The sequence below is a fragment of the Hyla sarda genome, chromosome 9, assembly GCF_029499605.1.
Source record: "Hyla sarda isolate aHylSar1 chromosome 9, aHylSar1.hap1, whole genome shotgun sequence".
Lineage (NCBI taxonomy): Eukaryota > Metazoa > Chordata > Amphibia > Anura > Hylidae > Hyla > Hyla sarda.
In genome coordinates this window covers 150396310-150410036 of record NC_079197.1, presented here as the reverse complement: position 1 = coordinate 150410036, position 13727 = coordinate 150396310, and the positions used below count along the sequence as shown (strand labels likewise).

At 43.4% G+C, this 13727-nt stretch overlaps 1 protein-coding gene across 1 annotated transcript in view; it reads left to right on the top strand.

Annotated features, from left to right (window-relative positions):
- Positions 1-46: 46 nt before the first annotated feature.
- AKT2 (AKT serine/threonine kinase 2) overlaps positions 47-13727 on the top strand; it is a gene marked incomplete in the record, with an annotated part of 45877 nt that continues 32196 nt past the window's right edge. The window contains 1 exon segment of the mRNA XM_056540754.1: positions 47-211.

Sequence of the window (13727 nt, the reverse complement as noted above, 5' to 3'; positions counted from 1 at the left end):
TCATCTCCATGACAGCGCCAGGAAATTGCCCTCAACAAAGATGGCGGCCGGAGTCTTTCCTGAGGTTTTATTCGGATTTTTTTTTTCTTCTCCCGTCGGGCGGATGTAGGCGGATGTTCTTGGCCTCCATTCTCTGTAGCGCCGCAACTTTCGCGAGGAGGAAGACATGAGAACGGGGATCTGCGGGGTGAGCGGGGCCTGACTGCAGGAGGTAAGCGGCAGGAGAGGCCCGGAGTGCGGCCTACTCGTCTACTACAGTCCGGGGATGAGAGACGGGCGGCCGGGGCCTGGGGGAGGGGAAAACGGGGAGACGCACACAGGCCCGGGGGCAGCACACAGGCCAGTTGTCACACGCCGGCCTACTCTACTACTGTAAACAAGCCGAGGAGGAGTAATGGTGGACGGTGTGGGCTGTCATGTGGCCGCTCCCCGGGGCTCCCTGTATACACGTATATACAGATCATATCTACAGATAGTATATCATATACACTTCTCTATACTACATGGAAATTATATATATACACCTCCATACTATAAGTTATATCTACACACACACACCTCCATTCTCTATCTATATATATATATATATATACCTCCACACTATAAATTATATATATACACCTCCATACTATAAGTTATATCTACACACACACACACACCTCCATTCTCTATCTATATATATATATATATATACCTCCACACTATAAATTATATATACACCTCCATACTATAAGTTATATCTACACACACACACACACCTCCATTCTCTATCTATATATATATATATATACCTCCACACTATAAATTATATACACACACCTCCATTCTCTATCTATCTATATATATATACCTCCACACTATAAATTATATACGCACACCTCCATTCTCTCTCTATATATATATACCTCCAGACTATAAATTATATACACACACCTCCATTCTCTCTCTCTCTCTATATATATCTATATATCCCTCCATACTATAAATTATATACACAAACCTCCATTCTCTCTCTCTCTCTATATATATATATCTATATATATATATACCTCCATACTATAAATTATATACACACACCTCCATTCTCTCTCTCTCTCTCTCTCTCTCTCTCTCTCTCTCTCTCTCTCTCTCTCTCTCTCTCTCTCTCTCTCTCTCTCTCTCTCTCTCTCTCTCTCTCTCTCTCTCTCTCTCTCTCTCTCTCTCTCTCTTTATAGTGTGGAGAGAGATTATATATATATATATATATATATATATGAATCTCTCTCCACACTATAAATTATATACACACATACCTCCATTCTCTATCTATATATATATATGCCTCCACACTATAAATTATGTACACACACCTCCATGTATACACACACCTCCACACTATAAATTATATACAAACACACACATATATGTGTGTGTGTATATATATATATATATATATATATATATTATATATATTACACACCTACATACTATAAGTTATACACACACCTCCATATTCTCTCTCTATCTATATATACACCTCCACACTATAAATTATATACAAACACACATATATATATTGTGTGTGTGTGTGTGTATATATATATATATATATATATATATATATATTACACACCTCCATACTATAAGTTATACACACACCTCCATATTCTCTCTCTCTATATCTATATATACACCTCCACACTATTAATTATATACGCACACCTCCATTATATATATATATATGATACACACCTCCATATATATTACACACCTCCATACTGTAAATGATACACACACCTCCATACTATATATAACACACCTCTCTCTCTCTCTCTATATATATATATATATATATATATATATATATATATATACACACACCTCCATACTATAAATGATACACACACCTCCATACTATATATAACACACCTCTATCTATATATATATATATATATATATATATATATATTATACACACACCTCCATACTATAAATGATACACACCTCCATATATATTACACACCTCCATACTGTAAATGATACACACACCTCCATACTATATATAACACACCTCTCTCTCTATATATATATATATATATATTATACACACACCTCCATACTATAAATGATACACACACCTCCATACTATATATAACACACCTCTATCTATATATATATATATATATATATATATTATACACACACCTCCATACTATAAATGATACACACCTCCATGTATACACACATCTCCATACTATATATATTACACACCTCCACACTGTAAATGAGACATATATACAACAGAAGATATATATACACTATATAATACAGACCTCCATGCTATTTATAATATATACACACCTCCATGTTGTTAATGATTTACACACCCCTATACTATATATGTAAACCCCCATGCTATGTATACACCCCCATGCTATGTATATCTCCAAACTATATATAATATATATGCACCTCCATATTACATACATCATTATACTATATATACCTCCATACTATGCTTGTGTGTGTATATAATATATATACATCTTCATACTATATAATATATACACACCTCCAAACTATTTAAACCTCTTTACTATAAATATACACCTACTATATATAACTCCAAACTTTATATAATACATACACCTCCATATAATACACACACACCACCATACTATAATCTATACACCTCCATACTGTAGATAATACTTCTCCGTATAATATATACACTTTTGTACTCTATATATTATATATACCTCGATACTATGTATGTATGTGTATATTTATTTTACACCTCCATATAATACACCCCCTTATACTATATAAAATATATATACCTCTGTAATAAATATATATATATACACATATTGCTCAAAAAAATAAAGGGAACACTAAGAGAACACATCCTAGATCTGAATGAATGAACTAATCGTATGAAATACTTTCGTCTTTACATAGTTGAATGTGCGGACAACAAAATCACACAAAAATTATCAATGGAAATCAAATGTATCAACCCATGGAGGTCTGGATATGGAGTCACACTCAAAATCACAGTGGAAAACCTCACTACAGGCTGATCCAACTTTATGTAATGTCCTTAATACAAGTCACAATGAGGCTCAGTAGTGTGTGTGGCCTCCACGTGCCCGTATGACCTCCCTACAATGCCTGGGCATGCTCCTGATGGGGTGGGGGATGGTCTCCTGAGGGATGTCCTCCCAGACCTGGACTAAAGCATCCGCCAACTCCTGGACAGTCTGTGGTACAACGTGGCGTTGGTGGATGGAGCGAGACATGATGTCCCAGATGTGCTCAATCGGATTCAGGTCTGGGGAATGGGCGGGCCAGTCCATAGCACCAATGCCTTCCTCTTGCAGGAACTGCTGACACTCCAGCCACATGAGGTCTAGCATTGTCTTGCATTAGGAGGAACCCAGGGCCAACCGCACCAGCATATGGTCTCACAAGTGGTCTGAGGATCTCATCTCAGTACCTAATGGCAGTCAGGCTATCTCTGGCAAGCACATGGAGGGCTGTGCGGCCCCCCAAATAAATGCCGCCCCACACCATTACTGACCCACCGCCAAACTGGTCATACTGGAGGATGTTGCAGGCAGCAGAACGTTCTCCACAGCGTCTCCAGACTCTGTAAAGTCTGTCACATGTGCTCAGTGTGAACCTGCTTTCATCTGTGAAGAGCACAGGGCGCCAGTAGTGAATTTGCCAATCTTGGTGTTGTTTGGCAAATTCCAAACGTCCTACACGGTGTAGGGCTGAAAGCACAATCCCCACCTGTGGACATCGGGCTCTCATGGAGTCTGTTTCTGACCGTTTGAGTGGACACGCGCACATTTGTGGCCTGCTGGAGGTCATTATTCAGGGCTCTGGTAGTGCTCCTCCTGCTCCTCTTTGCACAAAGGCGGAGGTAGCGGTCCTGCTGCTGGGTTGTTGCCCTCCTTCGTCCTCCTCCATGTCTCCTGATGTACTGGCCTGTCTCCTGGTAGCGCTTCCATTCTCTGGACACTACACTGACAGACACAGCAAACCTTCTTGCCACAGCTCGCATTGATGTGCCATCCTGGATGAGCTGCACTACCTGAGCCACTTGTGTGGGTTGTAGACTCCGTCTCATGTTACCACTAGAGTGAAAGCACCGCCAGCATTCAAAAGTGACCAAAACATCAGCCAGGAAGCATAGGAACTGAGAAGTGGTCTGTGGTCCCCACCTGCAGAACCACTCCTTTATTGGGGGTGTCTTGCTAATTGCCTATAATTTCCACCTGTTGTCTGTTCCATTTGCACAACAGCATGTGAAATTGATTGTCAATCAGTGTTCTTCCTGAGTGGACAGTGTGATTTCACAGAAGTGTCAGTGACTTGGAGTTACATTGTGTTGTTTCAGTGTTCCCTTTATTTTTTTTGAGCAGTGTGTATATTCATATGTGTGTAAAAAAAATAAGTGTGTGTATACAATATATATATATATATATATATATATATATATATATATATATCACACACACACCACCATACTATATATAATATATACACCTCTCCATACAGTCACTATATATACACTGCTAGAACCCATTAGTCCCATTAGTGATGGTTATTTGCACATATATGGCTACAGCTGTTTTTATGACCAATAGCAGTTTAGAAGGTGATAAATCCTAAAGTTCTTGATTTGCTGCGGATATATATATATATATTTTTTTTATGCCTATTTTTGGTAATTCTAGAATATTGATAATGCAGATGTTAGATTAACTATAAAACTTGTATATTGAGATTGTGTCAGTATTAGTACTGTATTATCCCTGTAGGAATTTTTTCCACTTTCGTTTTTTCCTCCTTACCTTTTAAAAATCATATCCCTTTCAATTTTCCACCTAAAAATCCATATGATGCTGATTTTTTGCACCACCAATTCTACTTTGCAGTGACAGTCATTTTACCCAAAAATCGACGGCAAAACTGAAGAATAAATAACCGTGCAACAAAATTGCAAAAAAAAAAAGCCATTTTGTAATTTTTGGGGGCTTCCGTTTCTATACAGTGCATTTTTTGGTAAAAATGACACCTTATCTTTATTCTGTAGGTCCATAGGGTTAGAATGATACCCTACTTATATAGGTTGGATTTTGTCTGTGTTCTGGGGGGGGGGGGGGGGGGGAATTAAAAATGTCCTCTTCTGACCCCTATAATTTTATTTTTCCATATATGGGGATGTACGAGGGCTCATTCTTTGCGCTGTTTTTATCGATACCATTTTTTTTTTTTATCGCTTTTTATTCATTTTGTTACGGTATAAAAAGTGACCAAAAATACACTATTTTGGAATTTTTTTACGTGTACGCCATTGACTGTGCGGTTTAATAGATTATATATTTTTTTTTATAGTTCAGACATTTACGCATACGGCGATACCACATATGTTTTATATTTTTATTTACCGTATTTTTCACTGTATATGACGCACTTTTTCTTCCCCAAAACTGAGGGGGAAAAAGTCGGTGCGTCATATACCGCGAATACAACCCTATCGCGGCGGTCCCTGCGGCCATCAACGGCCGGGACCCGCGGCTAATACAGGACATCACCGATCGCGGTGATGCCCTGTATTAACCCTTCAGACGCTGCGATCAAAGCTGACCGCCGCATCTGAAGGGAAAGTGACACTAACCCGGCTGTTCAGTCGGGCTGTTCGGGACCGCCGCGATTTCACCGCAGTGGTACCAAACAGCCCGACTGAATAGCCGGGTTAGTGCTTACAGGACACCGGGAGGGACCTTACCTGCCTCCTCGGTGTCTTCTCCGTTCAGGGATCCCCTGTATGGCCGGCGCTCTCCTTCCTCGTCGTCGCGTACGTGCGTTGGCGTGCGTAACGACGTGATGATGGCGACGGAGAGCGAGGATACCCGGCCGGCAGCAGAGACGTTGCGGAGCGACGGGGACACGGTGACGGCGATGGAGCGACATCCAGGGCAGCGGTGACTGGTCCGGAGCGGCGGGGACATGTGAGTATTACCTCCTATGCAGTGGTCTTCAATCTGCGGACCTCCAGATGTTACAAAACTACAACTCCCAGCATGCCCGGACAGCCAACGGCTGTCCGGGCATGCTGGGAGTTGTAGTTTTGCAACATCTGGAGGTCTGCAGGTTGAAGACCACTATTGGGTTCAAAATCTTTCTTTTTTCAGATTTTGCACCTATAAATTGGGTGCGTCTTATACGCCGATGCGTCCTATAGGGCGAAAAATACAGTATATAGTTTTTTTGTTTTAATGGGGAACGAAGGGTAATTCAGACTTTTATTAGGGAAGGGGTTAAATCACATTTCTTAACACTTTGTTTTCACTTTTTTTTTTTGCAATGTTATAGCCTCCATAGGGGACTATAGCACTGCACACACTGATCTCTTACATTGTTCACTGCTATGCATTGATCAGTGTTATCGACGCTCGACTGCTCCTGCCTAGATCTCACGGAGTAGTCATTCGGCGATCGGACAATGACAGCCGCAGGTAATCGGCAGCTTCACTGTCTTGTCACCGCTCATGTCCACTGTTTATGTAACACTGGAGTGTCGACTGCTGACAGAATGGAGGATCAGTGCTGGAATGTAGACTGAGATAAGTAAGACATTTTTTTTTTTTTTTGTTTTGTTTTTAAGGATGACCACCCCTATTGGAGAGGGCTGACAAATTGTCAAACCCTGGCATAGGTGCATGCAAGTCAGACATGAGGGGGGGGGGGGGGGTGTATATGTATATATCATCTCTTGTCTTTCTTGCATTAAAGGGGTATTCCAGGAAAAAAATTATTTTATTTTCTACTGGCTCCAAAAAGTTAAACAGATTTCTAAATTACTTCTATACAAAAAAAAAAAAAAATTAATCCTTCCAGTACTTATCAGCTGCTGAAGTTAAGTTGTCTGACTACAATGCTCTCTGCTGACATCTCTGTCTGTCTCAGGAACTGTACAAAGTAGGAGCAAATCCCCACAGCAAACCGCTCCTGCTCTTGGCAGTTCACGAGACAGAGGTGTCAGCAGAGAGCACTGTTATCAGACAGAAAAGAACTCAACTTCAGCAGCTGATAAGTACTGGAAGTATTAACATTTTTTTTTAAATTAACGACCATGGATGTCTATGCTCGTACATGTGCCGTTAATGGGGTATGATGCGGGCTCCCAACTCGAGCTTGCGTCGTACCCGCTGACCCCTAGCTGATTCTTGTAGCTGGGGGCCGGCGTTAATAGCCGACATGCAGCCGACTATTAACCCTTTAGATCGCCGCTGTCAAAGCTGACAGCGGCGTATAAAGGTGCCTGTATTCCATCCCTGGTGGTCCAGTGAGGTGGATCAACCCCCTATCCCCCATATCGTGATCGCGATCCACTGTGGAGGTAGCCGGAGGGCTTACCTTTCGTCCTGTGCCCCAGAGCTCAGAATGATAAAGCCTGGAAGGACCAGGCTTTATCAATCGAGCGCAGAGCACACAGATCAATGTGGTTCTATGGAACCACATTGATCTGTATGAGGAATCAAATGATTCGTTCTAAAAGTCCCCTAAGGGGATTAAGTGTTAATAAAAAAAAAAAAAAAGTTTAAAACGCACACATTAACTTTCCCAAATTCCATATAAAAAATATATAAACATAATAAAAATAAACATGTGGTATTGCCGCGTGCGTAAATGTCCGAACTATAAAAATACATTGTTAATTAGACTGCACGGTCAATGGCGTACGCACAAAAAAATTCAAAAGTCCAAAATAGCGTATTTATGGTCACTTTTTATACCCTAAAAAAGGAATAAAAAAACGATCAAAGTCGGATCAAAACAGAAAAGGTACCGATTACTTCAGATCACGGCGCAAAAAATGAGCCCTCCCGAACGCGGAAAAATAAAAAAAAGTTATAGGGGTCAGAAGAGGACAATTTTAAATGTATTAATTTTCATGCATGTAGTTATGATTTTTTTCCAAAAGTACGACAACAACCAACCTATATAATCGTATGGACCTACAGAATAAATAGGTGTCATTATTGCTGATAAACTGTACTGCATAGAAACGCAAGCCCCCCAAATTTACAAAATGGTGTTTTTTCTTCAATTTTGTCGCACTATGAATTTTTTTTCCCGTTTCGTCGTAGATTTTTGGGTAAAATGACTGATGACATTACAAAGTAGAATTGGTGGCGCAAAAAATAAGCCATAATATGGGTTTTTAGGTGCAAAATTGAAAGGGTTATGATTTTTAAAAGGTAAGGAGGAAAAAACGAAAGTGCAAAAACTGAAAAATGCTTGGTCCTTAATAGGGATTGACCGATTATTGGTTTGACCGATATTATCAGCCGATATTCACAATTTTGGGTGTTATCGGTATCTGCAATTACCTTGCCGATAATCCGAGAATGCCCAACCGCGCCGCCCCCCGGGTCCACACTGCTTCTGGCTCCTGCTGCGTCCTGCGTTACGCTGTGCGCAATGACGAGTGACGTCCTCACCGGCAGTGCGCACAGTGACCGCTCAGGACGCCGCTGGAGCCAGAAGTAGAGTGGACCTCGGGAACAGGTAATTATAAAAATTATAAAACCGGGGATGGGGAGGCACTGGGGATGCAGCGTGGAGGTGGGGGGTGCGGTGCGGCGGTGATAGGACTCAGGAGGATCCCCCGGAAAGGCAGGGGGAGAGAAGCGAGTGGTGGCAGCGGCCTATAGCACAGCAAAAGCCGCTGCAGTTCATTGATTTAAAGCACCCGCTTTAAATCAATGATCTGCAGCGGTGTTGCGCGCAAGGGGGGATAAATAGCCCCTAACCTCCACAGATTATCGGTATCGGCCCTAAAAAATCGATATCAGTCGATCCCTAGTCCTTAAGGGGTAAATAGAAGTAATTTACAAATCTGTTTAATTTTTTGGAGCCACACGAAACGAGTTGTCAATCATCTGAATACAATAAAGTAATTGGTCCCATTACTCGGTGTACCCATCCGATCTCCCTGACTGCTTCAGTTTGGGGAGAGGCCGTCATCATGAGACCCTCTATTGGAATTTCAGCTGAGGTCTAAGGAGAAAGATTTAGTTTTGTTCCCTCGACCTGTCATTGTTAGACTATAGTTTTCCACTAAGTAAATTGTGAGGATGGGTGAACAGTTCAGTAAGTTTTGGGGTTTCCCTACTATAATAGTTCCCCTTTATCTGTCCCAGCTAAGGGTACAGTCTCATGTGGACGCTGCCGTGTGGCCAAAATCATAATGGCCTCACCTAGAACTTATACACTAAGAAATCTACACTCACTGGCCACTTTATTAGGTACACCTTGCTAGTACTGGGTTGGAACCCTTTATTCTTGGTGACATACTTTCTACAAGGTGCTGGAAACATTTCTCAGAGATTTCCCTCTATACAGACATTATGACATCACACAGTGCCTCCATATGGACATTATGACATCACACAGTTCCTCCATATGGACATTATGACATCACACAGTTCATCCATATGGACATGATGACATCACACAGTTCATCCATATGGACATGATGACATCACACAGTTCCTCCATATGGACATGATGACATCACACAGTTCCTACATATGGACATGACATCACACAGTTCCTCCATATGGACATGATGACATCACACAGTTCCTCCATATGGACATGATGACATCACACAGTTCCTACATATGGACATGATGACATCACACAGTTCCTCCATATGGACATGATGACATCACACAGTGTCTCCATATGGACATGATGACATCACACAGTTCATCCATATGGACATGATGACATCACACAGTTCATCCATATGGACATGATGACATCACACAGTTCCTACATATGGACATGATGACATCACACTGTTCCTCCATATGGACATGATGACATCACACTGTTCCTCCATATGGACATGATGACATCACACTGTTCCTCCATATGGACATGATGACATCACACTGTTCCTCCATATGGACATGACATCACACAGTGTCTCCATATGGACATGATGACATCACACTGTTCCTCCATATGGACATGATGACATCACACAGTTCCTCCATATGGACATGATGACATCACAGTGTCTCCATATGGACATGATGACATCACACAGTTCCTCCATATGGACATGATGACATCACACTGTTCCTCCATATGGACATGATGACATCACACAGTTCATCCATATGGACATGATGACATCACACAGTTCATCCATATGGACATGATGACATCACACAGTTCCTACATATGGACATGATGACATCACACTGTTCCTCCATATGGACATGATGACATCACACTGTTCCTCCATATGGACATGATGACATCACACAGTCCCTCTATACGGACATGATGACATCACACAGTTCCTCCATATGGACATGATGACATCACACAGTCCCTCTATACGGACATGATGACATCACACAGTCCCTCTATACGGACATGATGACATCACACTGTTCCTCCATATGGACATGACGACATCACACTGTTCCTCCATATGGACATGATGACATCACACAGTTCCTCCATATAGACATGATGACATCACACAGTTCCTCCATATAGACATGATGACATCACACAGTTCCTCCATATAGACATGATGACATCACACAGTTCCTCCATATGGACATGATGACATCACACTGTTCCTCCATATGGACATGATGACATCACACTGTTCCTCCATATGGACATGATGACATCACACAGTTCCTACATATGGACATGATGACATCACACTGTTCCTCCATATGGACATGATGACATCACACAGTTCCTCCATATGGACATGATGACATCACACTGTTCCTCCATATGGACATGATGACATCACACAGTCCCTCTATAAGGACATGATGACATCACACAGTCCCTCCATATGGACATGATGACATCACACAGTGTCTCCATATGGACATGATGACATCACACAGTGTCTCCATATGGATATGATGACATCACACAGTTCCTATATATTATTATTTTTAAAAAAAATACTTTTCAACACCTGCTGCAGTTTCCCCAACCAGTGTGCCTTCAGCTGTTGCAAAACTATAACTCCCAGCATGCCCGGACAGCCGAAGGCATACTGGGAGCTGTGGTTTTGCAACAGCTGTAGGCACACTGACTAGGCAGGCCACCCTGATCCCTGCTTTCTCCCATCCTTGCAGTTTCATATAACTCTAAGGTTGAGTGCCCCTTTATATCAAGGCCATGGCAGCCTCTTCCGTGGCGTCGGCTGTGCTTTAAGCGTTGTCAGCGTGGCACATTGGAAACCTGCGGTTTGTTTGCTCTTCTTTTTTTTTTTTTCTCTCCAGTTCAAACAGAATCCTTACAATAATCCCTAGTGACCCATCTGTCTCCCTCCCCGTTCCTGATCCAACGCCATCTTCTCGTTGCGGTCTCTTGGAGAGAGATAAGCAGCATCAGGTGAGCCCCCGGCGCAGGTGTTTACTCTCCACACCGCCACCCGTGTGCTCGCTGCTTGACCCGGCCGGCTGTTCTCTACCCCCTCCTTCCTGATCCCGTTCTGTGTGCTGATAGAAGTTTCCAAAGAGATAAGAATTTGCGTATTATTTATGCAGCACACAGAACAAACATTCTGCAATCTGCCGTGTTTCCACCATGATGATGATGGTGGTGGAGGGGGATCAGGGCATGGCATCATGGCAGTGCCACCCTCCCCACCCCCGGCATGGACGTGGTAGTCTAGTCTATACAATTTGTACACATCTCCTTGTACAGTATCTCTTCTGCTTTTTCCGCCTTGCTTTGATCTGCAGGCAGGGTGTGATCTCAGCTCCATTCACAGAACTGACTTGTTTACTGTTGCTTTCCGCTGACTGACAGTATATTCTATCAAGAGGAAGGTTACGGACTTTCTTTTTCTAGTATGGCCTCTAGACTGTTTACACTACTAAAGATGGCATTAAAATTGTCATCCCCTGCATACGGTGATCTAGTGGAATGGGGCTGCAGGTTGGCATTGTCTGCCATCTGTGCAGGATCAATGAATCTAGGGGACAAGATGATGCAGGTCACATGACGTCATATGATCAGTCATTAGTGTCCCCTCATCTCTACCTGTGTCACAGTCATTAGTGTCCCCTCATCTCTACCTGTGTCACAGTCATTAGTGTCCCCTCATCTCTACCTGTGTCACAGTCATTAGTGTCCCCTCATCTCTACCTGTGTCACAGTTATTAGTGTCCCCTCATCTCTACCTGTGTCACAGTCATTAGTGTCCCCTCATCTCTACCTGTGTCACAGTCATTAGTGTCCCCTCATCTCTCCCTGTGTCAGTCATTAGTGTCCCCTTATCTCTCCCTGTGTCAGTTATTAGTGTCCCCTCATCTCTCCCTGGGTCACAGTCATTAGCGTCCCCTCATCTCTCCCTGGGTCACAGTCATTAGTGTCCCCTCATCTCTCCCTGTGTCAGTCATTAGTGTCCCCTCATCTCTACCTGGGTCACCGTCATTAGTGTCCCCTCATCTCTACCTGGGTCAGCCATTAGTGTCCCCTCATCTCTCCCTGTGTCAGTTATTAGCGTCCCCTCATCTCTCCCTGTGACAGTCATTAGCGTCCCCTCATCTCTCCCTGGGTCACAGTCATTAGCGTCCCCTCATCTCTCCCTGGGTCACAGTCATTAGTGTCCCCTAATCTCTCCCTGTGTCAGTCATTAGCGTCCCCTTATCTCTCCCTGGGTCACAGTCATTAGCGTCCCCTCATCTCTCCCTGGGTCACAGTCATTAGTGTCCCCTCATCTCTCCCTGTGTCAGTCATTAGTGTCCCCTCATCTCTCCCTGTGTCAGTCATTAGCGTCCCCTCATCTCTCCCTGGGTCACAATCATTAGCGTCCCCTCATCTCTCCCTGTGACAGTCATTAGCGTCCCCTCATCTCTCCCTGGGTCACAGTCATTAGTGTCCCCTCATCTCTCCCTGTGTCAGTCATTAGTGTCCCCTCATCTCTACCTGGGTCAGCCATTAGTGTCCCCTAATCTCTCCCTGTGTCAGTCATTAGTGTCCCCTCATCTCTCCCTGGGTCAGTTATTAGCGTCCCCTCATCTCTCCCTGTGACAGTCATTAGCGTCCCCTCATCTCTCCCTGGGTCACAGTCATTAGCGTCCCCTCATCTCTCCCTGGGTCACAGTCATTAGTGTCCCCTAATCTCTCCCTGTGTCAGTTATTAGCGTCCCCTCATCTCTCCCTGTGACAGTCATTAGCGTCCCCTCATCTCTCCCTGGGTCACAGTCATTAGCGTCCCCTCATCTCTCCCTGGGTCACAGTCATTAGTGTCCCCTTATCTCTCCCTGTGTCAGTCATTAGTGTCCCCTCATCTCTCCCTGTGTCAGTCATTAGCGTCCCCTCATCTCTCCCTGGGTCACAATCATTAGCGTCCCCTCATCTCTCCCTGGGTCACAATCATTAGCGTCCCCTCATCTCTCCCTGTGACAGTCATTAGCGTCCCCTCATCTCTCCCTGGGTCACAGTCATTAGCGTCCCCTCATCTCTCCCTGGGTCACAGTCATTAGCGTCCCCTCATCTCTCCCTGGGTCACAGTCATTAGCGTCCCCTCATCTCTACCTGGGTCAGCCATTAGCGTCCCCTCATCTCTCCCTGGGTCACAGTCATTAGCGTCCCCTCATCTCTCCCTGGGTCACAGTCATTAGCGTCCCCTCATCTCTCCCTGGGTCACAGTCATTAGCGTC